The sequence below is a fragment of the Bombyx mori genome, chromosome 15, assembly GCF_030269925.1.
Source record: "Bombyx mori chromosome 15, ASM3026992v2".
Classification (NCBI taxonomy): domain Eukaryota; kingdom Metazoa; phylum Arthropoda; class Insecta; order Lepidoptera; family Bombycidae; genus Bombyx; species Bombyx mori.
Genome location: NC_085121.1, coordinates 6,311,415 through 6,336,647, shown reverse-complemented (window position 1 = coordinate 6,336,647; position 25,233 = coordinate 6,311,415). Strand labels below are relative to the sequence as shown.

General features: G+C 37.2%; 1 protein-coding gene across 3 annotated transcripts in view; it reads right to left on the bottom strand.

The window, feature by feature from the left end:
* Positions 1 to 18,059, bottom strand: part of LOC101743890 (beta-1,4-glucuronyltransferase 1) — an 82,269-nt gene extending 64,210 nt beyond the window's left edge. The window contains exons 1-2 of one of the 3 annotated variants that reach the window (XM_021349603.2): positions 17,696 to 17,956; positions 7,855 to 7,942 (exon numbers count right to left, since the gene is read on the bottom strand). The gene's annotated coding sequence lies outside the window, so the exon portion shown is untranslated. Of the gene's footprint in view, positions 1 to 7,854; positions 7,943 to 17,695 lie in introns of all 3 variants that reach the window. The other 2 variants (XM_062672475.1, XM_004928508.5) reach the window with 2 other exon arrangements.
* Positions 18,060 to 25,233: the final 7,174 nt, after the last annotated feature.

Below are 25,233 nucleotides of genomic sequence, written 5' to 3'. Positions count from 1 at the left end.
TATATAGTTTATTAATTTATATGCGGCGCTGTTTCTCTTTAATTCAGGTTTTTTATTCTGTAGCGTATCTAAGATATCGTTTCTTCTTATTAAGCGAATAATCATTATTATATTCAACATGGAAAATACGAAAATTGATAACAAAAAAAATTATCTACAGTTTGAGCTATTGACGACATACCTATATATATTGAATAAAAATATATAGGTACACGTGGATTTTAATGTCACGTCCAAGTCTGCTTGTGACACGGTCACTTAACCGTAGCGAAGGCTTTCCTGTTGTTTCATTGCCAACTTGCATTCTTAACAACAAAAAACCGCGTCTCGCCTTTTCAACGTTATTGGCGATTCGAAGATAATATTGTAATTGTTTTCATAATGACTTAAATATCAAATATAAAAAATGTACTTAACATGATTTTGGAATGGAATTTCGAAAAAAGTACCTTTGCCTTTATTATGACAGACGAAAATAAAAATTTTAAGTTAAAAAAATATATATTTAATTTTTACTTGCAATTAATCGTCTGAGAGCGTCACGTGTAGCTAAAACACTGGCACTTATGCTAGAAGAATATAAAGAACCTTTTTAACTAGGCTACTTATAGTTGTCTGGACTTTTGATACTGTCTAGACTACTCTAGGATAAACACTAAGTCTAGACTACCCAACCCCTCGTCCCCTAAAGTTTCACGGAACAAAATATCCTACACAGTTTAACAAAATGGTTTTTACGAATAGTGTATGTAACGTACTTTGAGACAATTAATCAATCTTGTTTTTTTTTAATGCTTAGATGGGTGAACGAGCTCACAGCCCACTTGTTTTTAAGTGGTTACCGGAGCCCATAGATAGACATCTACAACGTAAATACCGCCCACCCACCTTGAGATATGAGTTCTAATGTCTCAGAATAGTTACAACGGCTGCGTCATCCTTCAAACTGAAACGGATTAGTGTTTCACGGCAGAAATAGGCAGGGTGGTGGTACCTACCCGTGCAGACTCACGAAAGGTCCTCTTACCACCAGTATATTACGAAAATTATAATTTTGCGGGTTTGATTTTTATTACACGATGTTATTCCTTCACCGTGGAAGTCAATCGTGAACGTTTGTTGAGTACATATTTCATTAGAAAAATTGGTACTCGCCTGCGGGATCCGAACACCGTTGCATCGCTAGATACGATTGCACCGGACGTCTTATCCTTTAGGCCACGACAACAAACAAACAAAAATTGTTTTAACAAAAAAACAATGCAAACCACAGGCTACTAGTTTCAGTTTGCCAGAGTTTTTATTTATTTATTGTTTAGATGGGTGGACGAGCTCACAGCCCACGTCCTGTAATTCCGAGTACCGGCATCATGCCGATATTAAACTGCGAAAAATAAAACAAAATTATATTATAAATATAGTATTATTCGAAACATATTAAATTGTTTCTTCGAGAACATTCCTGCAATTACAACAACAGTGCCCAACAACGGCTTCGACAGTTATGAATAATGTGACTGATTATTATTAATTTCATTGCATAAATATTCTGTTACGCCGGTAAGAGTAACGTCATCTATCGCCGAATAGTAGAAACAAATATCAAAGGAGCTAATAACATCGAGAACGCGCGAGAAGTACAACGCCATCTATTGTCAGATAGCGGAAACACACTAGCTCGAAGCTACTCGATTTGCCCAGAATGTTCTTGATAAATCTAGGGATGTCGTATCGACTATAAAAGCGTTGCATAAATGGCACGAAGTCAATTATTAATCGGATCTACTCGAAGCGAAACAGCGAACGGATCATCTGAAGCGAAGCGGAAGAAGTGTATAATAAAGTGTTCTGTGAGTGTTCTAAGCGTTAATTGTAAATTGTACTTCGGTAGAATTTTTATTTATCCCGAACCCCCTTTTTTTCTTATCTATTCTAGTAACCTCGAGGGGTTATTCTAGATTCACCGAGCTAGTAGGTGAGCTCACGGGGCTTAAACCGGGAGTACTGGAACCCCAGCCCGTAACAATACTTTTAAAACAAAACAATAAATGTCATTAATTAAACAAAGAAAGAGGGTTCCGTTTTTTTTTATCTCGTCCTAATTGACATTTTCTGTTTGGACAGATTAAGTTGTTCCGAATAATAATATTAATAAGCGTAAAGCATAAAAAAATTAGTTTACACCGTGCTTTGTTTCCTATGATCGTGTTCAAAGCTGACGTAAATGCTAAGGAGAGACGCTATGTAATTTTATCTATTGTACACCATTCTGTTAATGAGGCCGAAGGAGTTTAACTTTAGGGAGACTAATGGACTTTTTTTGGAGAAGATTAACTAGTAATATATTTATTGAGAGTTGTGTTGACTGATATATGTACATAAATATATGATTGAAATTGAATTAAATAAAAATTTGAGAAATGTCACCGCATGTTTTGTTTAACATTTAGTATGTACAGAATGCAGATTCTTTCACAACATTCGCGATGTTGTCTTTAATGTAAAATAAAGACGAGAATCATTTCTCAATTTATAAAATATGTTGGAGTTTTAGTACACAGTTGTCGATCGAATTTCGTTAGTCTAGGTGTGGAACACTCATACAACACGTAAAAAACTAACTAGTTTGTAGCTGAATAATATTAGTAATTATTAAAAAAAAAAAATACATTGTATACTAATGACGCAGTTGAAATATAAATACGTGTTTGCGTGTATGAAGCGCGTGAATCATAGCTTCTTTTGCCTTTTTAAAGCTATGCTGGGAATTCCCAAAGAATTTGTAATACGGGGTTCGATTTGGATTCCTCAGTGGAATTCGTTTAATGACCGCAACATTCCATTGGCATCAGTCTGTTTTGTGAGTCTTGTATGTTAAAATGAATACGTTCCGAAGGTCCAATTTAGACCTTTGTACATTTTTTTTTTTTTTTTTCCTACCTATGCTGATAGCCTTGAGAGGCTATTTCAGCTTCACCCTAACGTTTGTAGGTGAGCTCGCGGGGCTCAACCGGAGAGTTGCCAACACCGACCCTAGCAAGAGCAGTGCTTCGCAGAATCTACCACCGGATCGGAAACGCGACCCACTGAGAAGATCCGGCGAGAAACTCAGTGGGCTGTGTCTATGGGTTAGTTCGCTCGTCGAGCCCTTCGTCGCAAGCGACGGGTTCGACGAGGACGGTGACCGGTGCTTGTGGTGCCTAAGAGCACCGTTAATGGATCAGGAGGATCCGTAATGACGTGCTTTGGGCGACGTCGACGGTTTACCATTCGGTCTACTGGGTCGGGTATGTAATTTCCAGCGGCTACGATGAGAGGGTTCTCATGTCGTGCCGCCTTCTCAAAATGGCGCAGCGATGCCGACTGTAGATACTTACTGACAGAGTCAAGCTCCAGGTCATCGTGGAGATCCACGTTCCTCAGGAACCATGGTGCTCCGACGGCTATCCTGCAGAATCGGGATTGAATAACCTGAAGGGGTTTCAAGTTGGTGCGGGCTGCGTGAGCGAACACTACGCTTGCATACGTCATAACGGGGCGTATGCAAGTTTTGTAGAGAGTTACCTTATTACGGAGGGACAGTTTGCTTCGCTTGCAAAGCATAGGGTAGAGACGTCCTAATATGAAGGCGGCACGGTCGCGTACCGTTTTAATATGGGGACGGAATGTCATCCCTCTGTCGAGGGTGACGCCTAGGTATTTGACCTGCGAGGCCCACGGTATGGGCTGGCCAAAGAGAGTGACGGGGCTAACGGCGGAGGTGTTTGCGCGCCTATTAGGGAGTGGGATGCTCGAAGTGGTATTCGGAGGGCGACCCCTTTTGAAGAGCACCGCTGTGCTTTTCGTGGGGTTGATGTCGATGCGCCACTTCCGGAACCACTGTCCCATGGTGGCTACTGCGATCTGGAGTCGCCGATGAAGCAGCGACATCTTCCTACACGAGTAGTAGATAGCCGTGTCATCGGCGAAGAGCGCTAGATGGGTCTCCGGAGACCGGGGTATATCATTGATATGCAAACTAAATAATAACGGGGAGAGCGCGGAGCCTTGCGGGACTCCGGCAGTCAGTTGACGGGGACGAGAACGAGTTCCCTCTACTCGATATCGAAACGAACGGTTCGACAAGAAGTCTCGTATGATGAGCACGAGTCTGTCTGGCACTCCCATATTGTACAGTTTGTAAATTAAACCGTTGTGCCAGACTTTGTCGAACGCCTTCGCGATGTCGAAGAAGAGGGCGCCGGTCGGGATTTGTTTACGCCTATTTAGTCCTATCAGGATGTGCTCCGTGAGGCGGTGCACTTGTTGTACGCACGAGTGTTTAGAGCGGAATCCGAACTGTTCGTCTATGAGAATTTTGTTCGCGGTAACAAAATCCCAGAGGCGTTTCCTAAGGAGCCGTTCGTAAATTTTTCCTATCGTCGGGAGGAGACTAATCGGACGGTAACTAGAAGTTTCGTTTGTCGGTTTGCCCGGCTTATGTATACCGATAACGTCCGCTTCTTTCCACACCGCGGGAAGGATGCAGTGCGTCATAGCGGCATTTAAAATTGTAGCCAACATTGCTATCAGTTGGACTGGCCTTTGTACAGTTGTTGGCACTCCAACAAAGGTTTTTGGAATATTACCATTGGCGTACAGCTGTTGGGCATAAGTAGTGCCAATAAGTGTTTTTTTTATTGTTCAGATGGGTGGACGAACTCACAGCCCACCTAGTGTTAAGTGATTACTGGAGCCCATAGACATCTACAACGTAAATGCGCCACCCACTTTGAGATATAAGTGCTCAGGTTTCTGTATAGTTACAACGGCTGCCCCATCCTTCAAACCGTGTGTAACTTATATAATAATATATATTCTATCATTGCGAAAGCGACGGCTTTTTTTTTTATTCAGGCAGGAGTCGAATCTTATAAAGGAGGTTTCCGCGCCAAAGGACGCGCAGGGTCATAGGCCCGACTTAGCTAAGACAATTTTTTTTAGTACTCGTCAAAATATATAATTTGCAACTTCGTCACGTGTAAGTAAGTTTGAGTAATACTGTCGAGATTGAGGAAAATCGAACTCGGCCGTTGAAACGATCGTTTGATGACATTTATCGAGGACGATTGGCAATCGCTTACAAGGATTAAGCGCTATTCTCGGCACGTCGTCTAAATTAGCCCTCCGCTGAAGTTGCTCGCATACATACACTCCGATCAATATATTTTATACAAATACAATTCACGACGAAACTAGAATAATTCTAACTGAGACTATGGACGTGTGTGTATCGATTGAAGATTTTTTGCTAGTTCTTTTCGATGGTTCATCAAATGCATTTTATTAGTTAATGGGGCTTATGTCTTTTTCAATCAAATTTTTTTACTAAGCTTTTTCTTCTTCTGATCTTTTTTTTGTAGGTGACAGTTTATAAGTACGCGTGATTACTAATTACGTAGGGTGTATTTTATAGCAGCACCTGATCTTTTTTTGTTACTAAAATGGGAGGACGAGCTCACGGCCCATCTAATTTCTAAAGGTTACCGGAGTCTATAGATATCGAAAATGCCGCTATGCGCCTTAAGACATGAGTTTTACGTCTCAGTTTTTCGGTGGTGGTACCTATCTGTACGTACTACCTAACCTAAGACCATCCTGCGTATTTTTGCCTTGAAGCATTCGTGTTCCAGTTTGAAGGGTGGGACAGCAGTCATTTTACAAAGAGTTCGATCTAGCGCTTCAAGACGTGTGGCGGCATTTACACTTTGATATTTGTGGGGGTATTTGCTTAAAACCAGATACGCTGTGAAACTCGTCTGCCAATTTAGTATGATAACAACAACAAAATTAGAGGTCATTTCACGCAAGGATTACCGCTATTCTTGGCACGTACTTTAAATAAGACGTTTTAGTATGTTTGTTATGTCACATACATATCGACGCTTGAAAGGCAAACGTGACTAAGCGACAATGCGTGAACTTTACAGTAGACTAATTTAAAGTTGAAATACCTGAAAACAAAATTTATTTTAACGAATCCACCTGTAGTAGAATCTAGCTAGTAGCTGTAGGATTGAAATGATTTTAATAGACCTAGAAATATTTTTTTTTTGCGCATCGAATATGGTTATTGCCTATCATTTATGTACAAAGCAGTTATTGTCGCTTAGTCACTTTTGCCTTTCAAGCGTCGATATGTATGTACGTACATTGAATTTCTTTTTATTTACTTTAATTACACAATTCGTTTACGTGCTCTTGCCATGGCTAGGGTTGCTATCTTTCAGATTGAGACTCACGTGAGCTCATCTATCAGTCCGCGCTGATTCGTAGATTGGAATACCTAGGTCATTACGCTACCAAAGATTAGATATAAAAAAAAATACGCAAAAAAAAAGCAGTGCCCTGATGACTTTAACAATTGTTCCGTTATTTTCTATCTATAATTATTGTAAATTAAAACGGTCCAACGCCAAATAGGTTGCACTATATGCGTCTTGGTGCTCTTGATGCATTTAAAATAGGCTGTATATTCAGGTCTGCACGGAATCTGAAAGTCGATCACACGACGGCGCCACTCACGTACCCATACAGTTCGTAGGAATGCTACCAGACTTCCACAACCTCTGTGGTGATAGATAATACGTGTAATGTAAATTTCATACTGTTCTTTACATGCAGATACATATATAAATCTTAGTTTGATTAAACCATTTTGCTTTAATATTAAATCATAAAGATATTTCAATTAAAATGAAAATGTTTGTTTTGTGAAAGGAATAGGCAATTTTTATTTTATCTCTATTACTAATTTTTTTTTTATTGCTTAGATTAGTGGACGAGCTCGCCACTGCCCACCTGGGTTAAGTGGTTACTGGAGCCCATAGCATCTACGACGTAAATGCGCCACCCCCCTTTGAGATATAATTTCTAAGGTCTCGGTATAGTTACAAGGCCTTCAAACCGAAACGCACTACTGCTTCATGGTAGAAATAGGCAGGGGTGGTGGTACCTACGCGTGCGGACTCACAAGAGGTCCTACCACCAGTAAAAGTTGTATTGCTTTCATGTCACTATTATTATTTTCGATTCTACATTCACTGATTTACTAACCACCTGTCGTTGTCAGGGTAGTGCTTTAAAATAAAAAAGTAAACTGCGACATAAAATATAGAGTTTTTCATTCTAAATAAATGTCAATATGAGTAATCTTAATTTTAATTGGTTATCACTCACAGAGGTTAATAATTCGGCACGCATAACCTATGTAATAAATATCATTTATACAGGCGGCCCGTTCCGGCTCCGTTCGGGTCTTTAACAAAAATGTCAACGATATTTGAAGTTGTTTATTTTTTTTAAATAAAAGAACACTTATTGCGGCTTAACTATAATGGTGAGACATATGCTGTCGCGACACTTTTTGTAAATAATAATGTGGTCTACAAAGTCGTAGTACATTATTTTATTCTATCATCAATAGTTTTCGCAGGGCACGCGTTGTAAAGAATATTTTAGGTTTTTTTTACACCTTGGGTTACATTATTGGAGTTTTAGTAAGGATCCCTTATTTTTTTTCGAAAAAGATTATAGCCTATGTCACTCGGGAATAGTGTAGCTTCCAAACAGTGAAATATTTTTTCAAATCGGTTCAGTAGTTTCGGAGCCTATTCAATACAAACAAACAAACAAATCTTTCCTCTTTATAATATTATTATTATTATAGTATAGAAGTATAGATTGACGATACATGTAATAATTGTCACTATATTAAATGACAAAGATTTTTTAGTGGTGATAGGATAAATTATGAACCCGGTTTGATGGGTTGGGAAATTATACTAAATAATTGAGTTTGTACGTAAAACATACCTCATGCCTCAAGGTGGGTAGCGGTATTCACGTTCTGATGTCTATGAGCTCCGGCGAAACCAGGTGGGCTGTGAACTGGTTCAGCCGTCTAAGCAATGAAAAAAGTTCTTAGATGAGTTTAATTATATTTCATACAGGGCGCGGCTGCAACCCTAAACGATTTGAGATTGTCTCAAGGCAGAGCGCAAAAAATAATTCAAACATTGAGTATGTGTTGCTTTATTGTCTATATATTAATACGTGAAGCAAAAACTTTGTATCCGTTTCGACGAAAATTGCGCGGACGGAGGAGTATGAAATTTTCCACACTTATAAAGAATATAGAGAAGAAGTGCACAATGCTAATATTTTTTTTAAATAATGCTTAGAAGATACATTAAATCAATAAAGAAAACATTACACACACTACGTACCATGTATTTGACGCACACACGCATACATACTATTTAATGTCAAACTTCTGTTCATTTTGTTGTCAAATTGAGAATAGATTAAATATTGTTTGTCTTTGTTAATATTTTTTATAGTGCAGTCTTAGCGAAATTTGTGATTATAGAAGTATAAAATATAATCATAATAGTGTACAAACTTACAATTCCAATTAATTATAGTCGAATTTCGACTACTGCGGAATCTCTAGTTATCTCAATTTCATGATTTTACGCTTAGCGTGTGTGACGACGAGGTCATCGACCCACATATATTTTTAAGAAAACATAATTAATTCGGCTCAATTTGTTTCTTAATAAGATAATATTACTACTCTTTTACGCACTTGATCTTTACATACTATACGTATATATATACTACTCGTATACTCGTAATATCATAATTATATTCTTCTAAATTACTTTAGTTTTTAAGGATTTGTAAAAGCGACGTTTTCATTTATGGCGATGCCAGGTTCACCGTGATCACCACCCTGTATAAAGTGGCTGGCATAGAACCTTAACCTGTATAATTTCACATAAAAAATAAAATAAAAAAAAGAACAATAATAAGGTATTCCGTGAACTGCAACAGTTTCTCATCACAGATAATAGAGTATGTTGGATATAATTTACAATGACACGCAATTTTTCTTTGTGAAGCAAAGTTGTTACTTCTTCAGCCTTCATTATATGCTTTTGGCCATTGAAAACACAGGATTTTTTTTGTTACATACTATTTTATAATGTGAATTTTGTCACCTGCCTTCAAACACCTTATCGAAGTTTAAATTGTATTGGATAAAAACAGGAGTAGTCAGAATGGTGGTACCTACCTACAACAATACGAATTTACGAAAATTTATGAATTTTGCAGGTTTCATTTGTATTACACGATGTTTAGTTATAAATCATATTACGGTTGTTCGAGAGCATCTTTTGTAAGTGATTGAAATAATTGTATTGAAATTCTATTACATATAATGAAATAAATAATCCGACAGAAAGAGACGCATATTTTCTCTCACATTCTCCAGTTTATAAACTATCTTGTTTCAAATGATCATATCGAATGATGTCAGTATCGAAAGTGAAGATAAAGTGTTAAAATGATAAGTACCATTTTGTCTTCTATATGAGTCGACTATTATCAAAGCCGGCAATGTGACTTTTGGACAATTATTGGTAAATCAGAAAAACGAATTATTGACTTTGTATTCCATTGGCAGTCACAAAACTCTTCTGAACGACATCTTAGATAAATAACAGGTTAAGTATTAACCTTTATTTAATGCAGGTTTTGAACCGTATTCTTTGAAGGAGACGATTATATTCAAATCAATCTGTATTGACATATCAATAACATTTTTTTGTCCAAATGCACAGATTGTCTTTGATAATAGACGACTTATATATTCAACGCTATTTTTTATAGTATTTATTGCTTTGGTAGTATTTATTGTTAGTGATTATATTCGAATTTCATTATCGCAATGAATTGCAATGTAGCCCAAGATCCCAAGAATCTATTGAGTGTTAAGTAAATTTGAAAACAATGATTTTACATAAAATTGCCGACCGCCAATCTGCATTGATTGATTTTCCATTATCTATATATATAAAAATGAATTGCTGTTCGTTAGTCTCGCTAAAATTCGAGAGCAGCTGGACCGATTTGGCTAATTTTGGTCTTGAATTATTTGTGGAAGCCCAGAGAAGGTTTAAAAGGTAGATAAATATGAAAATGCTCGGAATTAAATAAAAATTTTGTTTTTCCTTTGATGTGTCCCCCGTCGGACGGATTCCTTTTGTTTGTTTTAAGTTTATTTTATACAAAAGTTTAGTACTTCTACTCATTGATTGAGGCACTACGAAGTCTGCCGGATCAGCTAGTTACATTATAACGAGAATAAAAATATTATCTTTCTCATTAATTTTCATTTTGTTATCTCTGATTTTTCGAATATTTTGAAGTTCTTATGGACACGGACGTCAATAACTAAGCCAAGGAAACTCTAAAAGTAGTTTTAATCAAATCTACGACTCGCGAAAAACGAAAGAAATCCTCAAAATATATTTTTTCAAATTCTAAATTCATTGCAAAATCACGATTGAATTAATAAATGAAACTTATCCGATATCCGAATATTATATTGATATTACTCTGGAGATATATGCTTAACGATTACACGAACCAATGAATCACGAAAAAGTATAACAAAACTTTGAGGACTAGTAGGTAATTTCTCAAAAGCTGGTTGGGCTTCACTTCATCTCCTTTTGTTATACAAATGTTATTACAGGCGCGGTTGGTGTTTAAGAGATTGTGATTGAACTATTTAAGTGGTCGCGTGTGTGTGTGTCCAGCCGTCGCCGCCATCGCAACAACAATCACAAAACTATTTCGGCTATACTAAAACTACACTCAAGACCAAAATATTTTTTAAGGAAGACAATTACATTACTCATTACTGGTGGTAGGACCTCTTGTGAGTCCTAGCGGGTAGGTACCACCACCCTGCCTATTTCTGCCGTGAAGCAGTAATGCGTTTCAGTTTGAAGGGTGGGGCAGCCGTTATAACTATACTTGAGACCTTAGAACTTATATCTCCAGGTGGGTGGCGCATTTACGTTGTGGATGTCTATGGGCTCCAGTAACCACTTAACATCAGGTGGGCTGTGAGCTCGTCCACCCATATAAGCAATAAAAAAAAATGCAATTTGAGTTTACATACCAACGGATAGTACTGCTAAGTATAGTGTGTGTTCTGCGCCTTCTCTATACGAACGATGCTTTTCGATATTTGAAAATCTATAGTTGAAATGCTCTTCCAATTGAATCCGTAAACATTTTAAATTGTAATAAATGTGTTTTGAAAGAATTAAGGCTCTGTCGAGAAATGAGATTCGTGAGATGGAGTTTATTCGCTGGTTTGGTATTGGATAATTTTGACAACCTTTAATGATATTTACTTACTAATTGTATTCTTTCTCCCAGGTTAAGTTACTGTTTTTAAAAAATAATTTGAAATAATTTTAAATAATACAAACATACAAAAAATAATACCAAATAAATTATATGTCGTAGTGTAATACGAGAGACCTACGCGAGACTTCATACAACGCGCGACCTCATACTACGCAGGACCTCATACAACGCGGGACCTCATACTACGCGCGACCTCATACTACGCGGGACTTCATACAACGCGAGACCTCATACTACGCGAATCCTCATACAACGCGCGACCTCATACTACGCGCGACCTCATACAACGCGCGACCTCATACTACGCGCGACCTCATACAACACGCGACCTCATACTACGCGCGACACCCCCGTCATGACTTACGCGAGTGTGGTGTTCGCTCACGCGGCCCGCACACACATAGACACCCTCCAATCCCTACAATCCCGCTTTTGTAGGTTAGCTGTCGGGGCTCCGTGGTTCGTGAGGAACGTTGACCTACACGACGACCTGGGCCTCGAATCAATTCGGAAATACATGAAGTCAGCGTCGGAACGATACTTCGATAAGGCTATGCGTCATGATAATCGCCTTATCGTTGCCACCGCTGACTACTCCCCGAATCCTGATCATGCAGGAGCCAGTCACCGTCGACGCCCTAGACACGTCCTTACGGATCCATCAGATCCAATAACCGTTGCATTAGATGCCTTCAGCTCTAATACTAGGGGCAGGCTTAGGGACCCCGGTAACCGTACTCGTCGAACTCGACAAAGAGGTCGACGTGCAACCTAACCCATGCATCAGCCCGCTGAGTTTCTCGCCGGAACTTCTCAGCGGGTCGCGATTCCGATCCGGCAGTAGATTCATTCGCGAAACAATTGCTCTTGAGTTGTTAGGTCTCCTTCGGAGGCGCTCGGGCAGTTGTTAGCAAATCCCGCCCCTCTTGGCTGAGCCTTTGCTCGCCCACCTGTCCTGGTGAAACTGGAAAGGCCTTCGGGCCACCAGTAAACTTTCAATCATAAAAAAAAAAAAAAAAAAAAAAAAAAAAAAAAAAAAAAAAAAAAAAAAAAAAAAAAAAAAAAAAAAAAACTACGCGCGACCTCATACAACGCGAGACCTCATACTACGCGAGACCTCATACAACGCTGGACCTCATACAATGCGGGACCTCATACAACGCGAGACCTCAAACGACGCGTGACCTCAAACAACGCGAGACCTCATACAACTCGAGACCTCATACAACGCGAGACCTCATACAACGCGCGACCTCATACAACGCTCGTGTACGTTATAACGTAAAAAAATAAATTCAAACTTTACATTTACAAAGTAAAATAGTCATACACTTATGACATTCAAATGTAGTAGTAATAATACTATAATAGCGTATAAACGCTAGGTATTACATATATTTATATCGCTTCGCTTCGGAACCATTAAATTTTATTATTGATAGGCGAGTCCCGCCATGTTGCGCGCTTTACGACAATAACTGCGGGTGACGCCGCGGGGCAAAGCTAGTCTAAAAAAAGTAGCCTAAGTTACTCCTTATATCATCAGCTACCTATCAGTGAAAGTCCCGTCAAAATCGGTCCAGCCGTTCCAGAGATTAGCCAGAACAAACAGACAGACAGACATCCAAAAATTGTAAAAAATGTTATTTTGGTGTATGTAACGTATATAATATATAACAGAGGCTATTTCAACATTACAAACAGACACTCCAATTTTATTTATATGTAAATGATACAAAAAACAAACAATACAAGTAAATTGCATTATTGCAAGTATTGTGTTGTTTTGTAACATAAATTACAAGGGTGACTTTGTTATCGATTTGTTTCTAGCATTAGTGGCGTAGTTGCGTATAACATTAGTTAACACATAAATAATATAGTACTCCATAATATCATCATTTATATAACATGTAGAATGTAGAGTCAGGGCTATATAAAAAATATTAAAACACGAGATACAAAATGCACCCAAGTTTCGATTTAATACAGTAAACAAGGAAACTTTCTTAACTTAGCTATGGCTAATTCCTGTCGTGGAATGCAGACTGCACAGCGAATTGTTCAGTTGTCTAAACACCAGGGGCTAGAGTACAGCTTAACGTTGCCATACTAGAATGCATATATGTTCCGCAGGCATTACTTTATCCATAAGCATCATATATCATTGGACGCCGTATAGATTTTCTTTTTTTTTTTTTCTTTCGAACCGGCTCCACGGCAACCATGTAAAAACATAGAAAGTCTCGTAATTTCGCAATGACGAGTGGCCTTGACGTAAGAAGATAGATTTTTTTTTTTGCTTACAAATTACAGTATGTTCATTTGAAAATCTCTGTGGCCGAGTTTTATTCGCCTTACAATAAATGCTGAGTCGTAAAATATCATAGATCTAACACGATACATTGATTTTATAGCGAATTAAATATAATATTAACGATCAATTCATTATTTGGCTAATCAAGAATTGGGTTTATATTTTAGCTCAATGATTACGGGAGTCAATCCACATCACAAAATTAATGCTTACGCACTTAAAGGCGATTCTCGCACACCAAAATAACTGGTAATCATGACTTTTCGAAAGCAAAGGGTTAATACCACCACCTAGCTTCGCTCGCTTACGCTGACATTGCCCTGTTAGGATACCAGCTTAGGTGGGAAAAAAACCACCTAGCTTGAAATATAAGGTATAAATTTCATAGCGACTATTCTGCTCATTGACAAGGAGCGTAAGAATGCTTTTTAATAGAAACAAGCAGGATGGCGGGACATTTCTAGCCACGTGGGCGTACAGTACTGTAACCACTAATAAATACGCAAATTTATCAATTTTTGGGCTTTGTTTTCTATAATAAAATGTTGTGCCTTAGTCGTGGAAGCAGTTTATGAAAAAGGAAAAACGTGCTGCAGTATTCGAACACAGGCAAAGACGCCTTTCTTCATACTTGATAATTAACTGGTGGTAGAACCTCTTGTAAGTCCGCACGGGTAGGTACCACCACCCTGCCTATTTCTGCCGTGAAGCAGGAATGCGTTTCGATTTGAAGGGTGGGGCAGCCGTAGTAACTATACTTGAGATCTAAGAACTTATATCTCAAGGTGGGTGGCGCATTTACGTCGTAGATGTCTATGGGCTCCAGTAACCACTTAACATCAGGTAGGCTGTGAGCTCGTCCACCGATCTAAGTAATAAAAAAATAAATAAAAGAATACGAGCACAACGGGCGTTTTCGTCTCTGTTTTCATGCGTGAACCAGCTCATGGCCTACCTGATGTTCATTGGCTATCGGAGCCCATATAGATCGGCAATGTAAATGACGGCACCCACTTTGAGACATGCGTTCTAAGTTTGATAACACAATGGATGCCAGGCCCTTCCAACTGGAGCACATTACTGCTCCACCGCAGAAGGGGGCGGGTTGGTACCTCTCCCCCTGCGAGGTGACAAGACGACCTACCACCACATGAGATGTATTAAAATCTCTCGAGACCTAGAATCGGACCTGTTACCGGCGGGGCATTGAGCGCGTTTACTTATCACATGGTCAGCGAGACACTCGAAGTCATTATAAATTAACATTCTCGACCCGATAAAATGATAACGCTAGCTTAGACAGCAATATGCAACTTGATAGTTAAATCATACGCGGTGGAAGATCGTACTTAAAATATTATTGAAATCCTTACTAGACTACTATGAAAACGCTGCTTATCTTGATTTTACAAGTAAAAAAATTATCAAAATTTTTATCGATATAGATTAAAGTAGCATTTGTAAGTAGTTACTATATTAACCGATATGAAAAAGGAGGAGGTTCTATATTCGGTTTATTTTATTTTGTATGTTCGTCGATATCTCAGTCTGTCCGGTCGTTTGAGGACCGATTTAGAAAATATTCTTTTTTTTGTTTGAAAATATAATCAACTATCGAGATGATTTTATTAAGAAGTTTAATTGATGTATAAATTTTCGCACATACCACATGAATTTAAAACAGTCATATACTATTTGATTGTCATATTATGCTTTTAGGGATCTCTGTATACAAAATGGCAAAAAAGATAATTTTTATTTTAATCTGTACGACTTCATACTAGTTCATAAAAATCTCGTAAAGGTCTGAGTTCTTGAATAAGAAGAAGCATTCTTTAAAATTTCAAATATTAAGTGGAATATATGAAAATTTTGAAGGTTGCATCTTTAAACGAAGTTTTAACTAGAATCAGTCTGATAAGATAATTTGTTTGAGTTTTTAAGATACGGAACATTCTTAGTAATAAAATAACGAGTAAAACGACAAAGCTTGTAATAAAACATTATGTATTTTGAATGGTTACTTGTATGTAGGTAGGCTTTTTGTAAGCGCGTAATCTTACCCACTATCGGGTACTAATTGTACTACTGGCAATCGTCGGGTTATCGTAGGTAGGTACCATCCTGCCTATTTCTGTCATGACGCAGTTTTGCATTCCTGTTTGAAGGGTGTGACAGCCGTTGCAACTGACACTTAGAATGTCTAACAGTTTTCTTTTTCAATACACAAAGAAAAATATTCCTTTCAAACTTGTAATTCGTTCGTTAAGGAACAAAACCCGCTCGCCCTAACTCCCTCCTGTCAGTCCTTTTACTTCAATGAAAGGATGTCGCCACTTTAAAATGAAACACTAAACTAATTTGAATTGCGTCTCTAAATAAGCTATTCTTTACAATTTGAAAGGTCTAGATTACTTGGCCGTGTCACTTGACCGAGCTTGAGAAAATAGTATTATTATTCAGTTCTTTGTCCAATACGACTGTTTAGAATCACGAAAGTATAGAGTCTATAAGACAATAATAATTGTGCGAATTATTTCGCTCGGGTGTCCATTAATGGGGGCCATATCAGTACGATATTTTTTTGCAACGGATATTTCGTCAAACTACCGTTGAATACTATTAAAATAATAAAACTAAATGAATTATTCGGTATTACTGTTATAATAATGAGAAGTTGAGAACAGCTGTGCATAATTTATTTATTTCTCATAACAGCACCAAAGCATAGACAATTCTGACATTGTTTTTTTGTTTTCGGCCAGTAGCCAACCGTTCAATGTCAAACAAAACTTTCTCTTGCATTCAAATTCATATTTCGAATGCACTTGTATTCTCGTATTTAGTCCGTCTGGAGCATTGTGTGCCGACGGTGTGACGGTCTATTGATTTAGTCAGCGACAGAGGGGAGTGATTCAACCGTGACGATAGGTATGGAACTATGCTATGGACAGTTGCCTGTTAGACACATATTCATTAGGGAATAAGTAGCACAATAGCGGAGGGGTGGAAACTCAAATCATTTAACAAAAACCTTTGCAATGGTACCAACATTGATCGCTGAATATTTATCAAACCGAATGTACCGAGTTAAATGTGACAGGATTGCTAACCTTCCTAATTCTAACTGCAAACGAACCTTCAACATATATTTCTGCTATATCAACTTCTGCTTTTGTATAAATCTTTTTTGTCACCGTCTATAAGAACCTTCGTTTTTTAACACCCAAAACAAGTATCTTTTTCATTAGCGTCTTGTTAGCATTGGTCGGCTCCAGCGACCGACAAGGCTACGTAATATTTTGAATGAATATTACGCTGAATCTTACCACTTAACTCGTCTACTCAGTGCATATTCCTGGCCATGAATAAATTAATGGACATAATAAAATATACAATTGTATACCTATCAATATAACAACATATTGATACTGATAGATGATACCATATTATTATATTGAAAAGTTTGTGTACATTGCTCTGAATCGTATTAAACGACTTCATGATGATATTTCGTAAACTTCAGAGCACGGTGAACGTTATTGTGGTCTGGTAGATGATGTCGAAGATTATAGCATTGTGTAATCAATCTAGAAGGCTATCCAGATCACTGGTATATCTTATTTAATGGCAATATTATGCATTCAGCTTTTTTGCGTGTAATATTCTTAAAAGTTAATTTTGGAGGAAGTCTTTATAAATTGGCGATAATCCAGATGCTAATTATGACGATATTATAATTTAAAACCAGTTCGTGTATTTCTTTCCGAAAAGTCTCGAATAATATAAACATTTTCTGAATATCGGGAAGTAGCTAAAGGAATAGTGATCTGATGAATATTATACGGACGTAGTGGGCTCCTTCATAATTGCATCTAACTTTTGAAGGATAGTATATCATAATTGATTGATTTTGCTTTCACTGTGTTCTTAATTTGTGAACATCGGAGTCGTAAAAGCGGTATGAATAGCACCTCGGCATTTCCATTAACATAACCCGTTGATTCATCACGTAAATACAATGTAGCCAAATCATCCCGATTGTATTAAATCTAGAGACATGGAAACCAATGTTGCAAGACCGTTTAAAGCATTTATGAAACTCACCTGAGTGCTATGTTTATTTTTCCACCCACAAATATTCCCAACCCGCATTTGAGGATTAATCGCTCACGTTGCCAATCGTTTTACGGCTTGTAAACAATCACATTCAAATATAAATTGAATAATAATCGGTAGACAGAATTTTACACTTATATTTTGAAACTTGCAAACAGGCAAGAAATTTTGCACTCGCAGTCGTGAAAGCGTAAGGCACAAGCGCCCTGTGTACAAACGCGCGATGGACTGACGCGCGACGCGACAGAACGGACAGATTCCATTCCAATATTATGCTGGGTCGGAAGCGCTGGCAGTCTGGGACCGTGAAAGAAGGGCCACAACCCGACTGAGTTTTTTGTCCCGTCCTGTCTAAGATTAGCGACAAACAGTGTCTGCCTGTTCCCTATAGAAGGGCTAATACATCAAAGAATTTCGGTACCGGATTTTGTTTAATGCGTATTTTACAATAAAAAGTTGAACAACACTGTATACGTTCCTACTTTGATTACTGAATTATGTAACTGACATCAATGCATTATCGCAGTAAAATCAATTGATACATTAATGGTGTCTTCAGCATTAATGAGAGTTAATTTAATAAGAAGATACCTACGGATTTGTGTTTCCAACCTCCGCTCCTTTCCCTTTATCTGTTTGTGGCAGTATTTCTATCTTATTTTCCTACCTAATACTCACCATAAGCATGTGTAGGTTTGTTGTGAATCCACGACTTGCTAGGCGGCCGGCTTTTTAGCTGTCAAAATAAAATACCAAAGAATCTCTGTGTAATATTTTTTTTACCACTGAGAAAATACAGTTCGGCATGTTTTAAATTTGTTCATTACTACCTATTTGTTAAATTCGAAAAATACGAACAAACAAATTTAGATCCCGAATAAAACAGATTATACCGCAGAAAATAATAATACAGATTTAAACAACCATTGATGCAGAGGCCGAGTGTATCAGACTTCCGGGAGTCACTTGCTAGGAAGCCGCTATGTGAAGTACCTAATAGAAAACGTATTGCACAATTTCCTGGACAACGAACGCCGGGGCGAATGGCATTTTACTGATCTTATAGATTAGGTTCACCTTCTTGCTGAGAATCCTTCGACGTAAAATATTTTACTGCCGTACCAATATGATTTCTTTGTTTTTATACGAATTAAATTATTTATTTAATTTTTATACACTTTGTTTTTGACTTAATATGAAGTAAATACGCCAAACAAATTCGTTAAATTTCTAAGTTCTAAGTAAAAAAAAAGTAATTGTGTCAATCGTAAACTGAAACCTTCATTCTGGCTAATCGGCAAGGTCCGTGCTAATCCTATAACGCTATTCTTACATCCAAAAAAATTTTTTTACCGAACAAAGAGAAGAATCTATGTACATACTATTAACCCGGAAAAAAACAGTTACCTAAATGGTATCGTCTTGATACTTAATTTCATATTTCTATTGATTTATATATTACAGGTATTATAATAGATATCACAGCGTGAAAACCGCTACCATTGGGATGTAAAGATCGAAGTCTTACCTAATTGTATTGGATAATATATACGCTGCGGGAACTACTAATTCGACTATATTTCAAATAATGCGACAGGAGACTAAACTTATATGATAAGCTTTTCACCTGTGCGGTAAGGTTTGTCTGACCTATTGCATCAGCCATTTATAATCATATTCAATTTAACAAACTCGATTTTCTTTCCAAATACCTAACTATGAGAGTGGAATTCAATTAGGTCTCTGGTGAGACTAGCTCGGTCTCGATTCTGCAGTATGAGAAATAATTTTCTGTAAGATGAGAAAAATCAATTGACGTAGTTAAACCTCCTTATAAAATGACCGATGAGAAAATTAAATTTAATTTAATTTACATGTTGTGACTTTTAAGACAGATGGTTCTGTCGTTGACTGCGACGCGGCAAGATTTTTTTTTTTCGTTTTTGCTTCATAGTTACTTGAAGAGGTACGAAGCTTTCCATCCTACTGTTGCTTTTTTTCTTTTGTCTTGAATTTAAATTACTAGATGCCGCTGCACAGGTGTGATCTGAGAAGACATCGTTGTTCAAAATGATTTATGCCTCGTATGAACACCGTATTTTTATAGTGAAGGTTCTCCCACAACATTTTCTATAATCTTGATACTTGAATTTTTAAAAGCTATTTGGAGAGCAAGGAAGCTAGTATCATAATGTTTTTATTTTCAGACATCAATCTTCTCGAGTATGACAATGACTAGATAAAAATATAAGAAAGAGAAAGTATAATTCTAAATGTATTGAATAGAATAAAATAGTGATCGAAGTAGGCATCGGTTTGTTGCCCTCTAGCTAGGTTGCTGATGCCCATAATCCGCAGTGAACAGTCACAGTTAGGTGGCCCGCCACCTTCCTGTCTTCGTAGGACTGTTACTAAAATGTAGTTCTTTCTCATTTCAGATGCTTTTAAGTATAATATAGTTTATAATTAGTTCTTTTTTAATTAAATTTTGTTTTCTCTTTAATCCAATTAGCTGAAATATTAATGACGGAGATTTTGATATATTATGGTACTCTCACTATGATAATATATTTTTAGTTTTTAGTTTTTGTTTTACATCGACCAAACCACGCAGCTGGTGTTGGGTTAATACTAATTGAGTACATTCGCGCAACTATCAGGTAATCAAACATTCACAACATTACTATTCCTGCCTCGCTATAGTGAATATTAGTTTCATTTCAAATGATTAAATTAACAAATAGCTTACTCACAAAAAATAAATATGTTTAAAGGTAAACTATAAGTTATTAGGCAAACGTATTTTAAATAATCTTACTAGTGGTCCCGCAGTACTCGAAATTCGACTATAATTAATTGAAATTATAAGTTTAAACATTATTATGGTTCTATTGTCAAACACTATTATAATTCGATAATATAATCACAGTATTCGCCAAAACTGCACTATAGATCAATAATATTAAAGACTAACAATATTAATTTATTTTCAATTCGACCACAGACTTCAAACAATAACAAAAGTTTCCCAATTGACAGTAAACAAAGAGTATATTTTTATGTATGTGTTGTGTCAAATACATGGTAGTGTATGTAATGCTTTCTTTATTAATATAAAGTATCTTTTATGCATTATTTAAAAAAATTATTAGCATTGTGTACTCCTTCTCTATATTCTCTATAAGTGTGAGAAATTTCATACTCCTCCGTCCGCGCAATTTTCGTAAAAAGGGAAACAAAGTTTGTGCTTCACGTATAGATACATATTTAGAACGACCGGAGAAGTTTTAGACTTAAATACTCGAGCATTTGTACATTTAAGTATTTTAAATCGCCTATATGCTCTAGCAGCTAGACTAAAGCGGGTTTTTATGAATATTTAACGCGTTATTACGAGAATGCTGATGATATGACATTAGGCTCACTTTCCTCTGATGTTTATAGTTAATGTTTGCGTGTTCGTGTGTTTCTTCATGATTATCCGATTGACTTAAAACTTTGAATCGTTGTTAATGATCCTCCAGGGAAGGCTCCGATCAATGCTTTTAAGTATTGCGTAAGTCGTTTAAATCGCTGTTTTTCCCACATTTAATGATAGTAACAGCGGAGCGTTAATGATATTTTAGTCGTTTCTAAATAAAAACTGTTTTAGAATCTAGATTTGCCACCGAACATGACGATTTGTGGTAGTTAGTGCAGGTGGTTATTGAGACGATTACAATAAAGATAGCGACAAATTTATTACAAACAAACATTACCTTTTGTTGCAATGTTGTCTAAACCAGTTCACGAGTCATCCATGTTCACGCTACAACACCCTGTATTGAGATTTCAACTACACGCTGTATAAAGCTTATTTTATTCGTCGCACGATGTATCATCGCCAATAACAGATGTCGCAGTTTAAGATAAAGCATTCATTCATAAATGGAAGTCATATCCTGTAGCGCACGATGTCAGAATAATTCTCACGAAAACTCTCCATTGCATTTATATTATTATACGCATTGAGTGAGGTCTTGTCTGGAAACACGTAATACGAGGTACCTATGTTTAAACTGTGCTCTTAGCAGCCTGCTAAAAATGTTTTCAATGAGAATAGCTTAGCAAAATTCTGTATAAAAATTAATCATAAGGAAAACTTAACTTCACTATTCACTTATCGTTGCCTAAAAAAATGTGCTTTGATTCTGTGTTATTATTATTAAGTATCTATAAAGTTTTCATGAAAAAAACCATAGGGATTTGTTTTCAGAAGTATAACACGGTATTTTACAAGGCGTTTCCACTTTAATACGAAAGGGAAAATTACCCAAAAAACCACTTATAACACGGTACTTCTACAACACGATAATGATATTTTTGTTTAAAATTATTTAGAAAATTAATTACATAATGCGCAATGATCACACAATATATGGGAATAAGATACAAGGAGCGGTACATATGGCGCAGAACGGGACCGAGTGGAGAAGGTTGACATACAGTCACGATCCTCAGCATTGAGGGAACCAGAAAGAAACGTTAAAAAAATACTCAACACGGGACTTTGTAGGATAGTATCAATCGTGTTATATATAGAAGGATTACCTGTACTTCATTTGATTCCAAGCATGAATCAGTCAGAATCTACAATCGGCATCATTGCGCCACTTTGAGAAGGCGGCACGACATGAGAACCCTCTTGTCGCAGCTGCTGGAAACTACATACCCGATCCTGTAGACCGAATGATAAACAGTTGACGTCGCCCAAAACACGTCATTACGAATCCTCCCGATCCATTAGCTGTGCTTTTAGGTACCACAAGCACCGGTCACCGTCCTCATCGAACCCGTAGCTTGCGACGAAGGGCTCGACGAGCGCTTTAGCCCATAGACACAGCCCACTGAGTTTCTCACCGAATCTTCTCAGTGGGTCGCGTTTCCGATCCGGTGAGGGATTCTGCGAAGCACTGCTCTTGCTAGGTAGGGTCAGTCATGCTAGTTGGCATCACTCCGGTTTGATCCCCGTGAGCTCACCTACTAATTAAGGTTACGCTGAAATAGCCTCTCAAGGCTATCAGCTTAGGTAGAAAAAAAAAGCATGAATACTAAATAAGTAGAAACATAGGTTAACTTCCGACACCGCTTAATCGACAATTGCTTATCTAACCATTTAGTATCGTTTTAGACTTATTATGCGACTTTTTATACGTCTCTTAATATTCGTGATCAAGCACAGAAGAATTAAATATAATCTGTCTGAGATCATCACGGCATCACCTCAAGGATGTGAAGATGATAAATACATGACGTAAGGCGCCGTAGAGCCTAGGCCTTTATCATCACGAAACCGTTTATATTCATGGAAGTAATTATGTTTTTTTTTCCTTTTTTGTTTGTTTGTTTTTTATTTTGTATTTTTTTCTTTTTAAGCGGAGCGAAGTCATAGATAATAAATGTTGTCGCGGGCATTTTTGAAACTCAATCAACAGTTAATTTCCGTTATACATTTTAAGATTTCGATCTCGTGATTGACGTCTATGAGCTCCAGTAACCATTTGATTGGTATGCCGTGAGCTCATCGGTCAAACATAATATAATTTAATTACTGCCACGACAACTAAATAAAAATACAAATAATACATATTAAAAGTAATAATAAAATATTAAATTTTAAGAAAATCGATACCTTAAGAGTTCTATGACCCTTAACTTAATACATAATAACCATAATTATTTATAAGTTTCCATAAAACTAGTGTTATTCAAACCAGTCGTGACCGGTCACTTACAATCATTGATCATCAGTAAATATTTTAGCCACGAAGTGATGTTCATATCCTCAAACAAATATTATTAAAGGCGTATTCAATGAGGCTTGGAAAAAACTGGAAATCGTGTTTCATGTTTTACGTGCCTCTATGTTTAATATTGTTAAGATGATTAACTGCTCATCAAGGTCGTAAAAAACGCTTATATGCTGTTATTCGTTTTATATTATTTTCATTTTTACGTTGTAATTTGACCCTAATACCATCCGAATAAATTAATCATTAAAACACCTTCAAGGAATAAATTGTTATTCGTATTTGTTACTTTTATAGTTGTCGTAGTCTAAAAGGTGACACCCGATGTACTTGTCGAAGCAACGATCAAATCCTGCAGGTATGTACGATTTTTTCTCACGAAATACGTACAAGGTTCATGAATGATTTTCGTGATGTTGGAATAACATCACAAAAATCATCCCGCAAGAAATTAAATTTACGTAGTTACTGATGGTAGGATGTCTTCTGAGCCGTATCACCGTCGTATCTATTTCTGCCGCGCTAATTGACTCTGGTTCGAAGGATGGAACAACCGCTATACAATACAGTTGAGATGTAGACACTCCTTCCACTCCTACCGCGAGAAATACCGCCGTCTGAAATACAGAAGTGGAAATTTGTGAAGTCGTCGTGGCCTAAAGGATAAGACGTCCGGTGCATTCGTATGAAGCGACGCACCGGTGTTCGAATCCCGCAGGCGAGTACCAATTTTTCTAGTGAAATACGTGCTCAACAAATGTTCACGGTTGACTTCTCCGGTGAAGGAATAACATCGTGTAATAAAAAGCAAACCCGCAAAATTATAATTTGCGTAATCACCTCTTGGGAGTCCGCGCGGGTAGGTACCACCACCCCGCCTATTTCCGCCGTGAAGCAGTAATGCGTTTCGGTTCGAAGGGTGGGGTAGCCGTTGTAACTATATTGAGACCTTAGAACTTATATCTCGAGGTGGCTGGGGCATTTACGTTGTAGAGGTCTATGGGCTCCAGTAACCACTTAACATCAGGTGGGCTGTGAGCTCGTCCTTCCATCTAAGCAATAAAAATATAATAAAAAAGAAGAAAAAAATTCTACATTCAAAACAACATATGCGAGAAACATCACCTCGATTAACAATATTAGTTCAGAATTGCTAGTTAACCAAAAATAATTTTGATAAAACCTAATCGGTAAAAACATAACGGAATTGATTGTCGAATTCGATTAAGGCGAACTCTATACGAAATAACGTTATTTACGTCTTCATTGTTGGTATAAATTCATTGCGCTGTCACCGGTCGCGTCGCAGAACATGCCACTGGATCTAACAGAATCTAATTATTCTCTCGAAGCAAAAAGTTTTTGTACACACCCACACTTAAATTGAGTGCACGAAACAAAAAAAAAAAAAAAACTAAGCCATATTATGTATGGACAATTTTTAATGAAATTTAAGAACGAGGTTCCGTAGATGAATTTATTTTTCATCTTATTTTTGTCTTTATCCTTTAGTTTGTAGGAAAATGCCTGTCTGGCGTATAGTGAGGTAAAGGTATCCAAATCCGCGTGCCTGGGTACGATTAAAGGGTATTATAGCAGCCCCTAGAATATGTACTTGAAAGCGTATTAGAACCGAGTTTAAGACGAATAATGGGACCACATGTTCCTAGTTCATTTCGATGTAACCAAAGGAATATTTGCGACCAGACTTTGACCAAACTTTCTTGTAAGTCATAA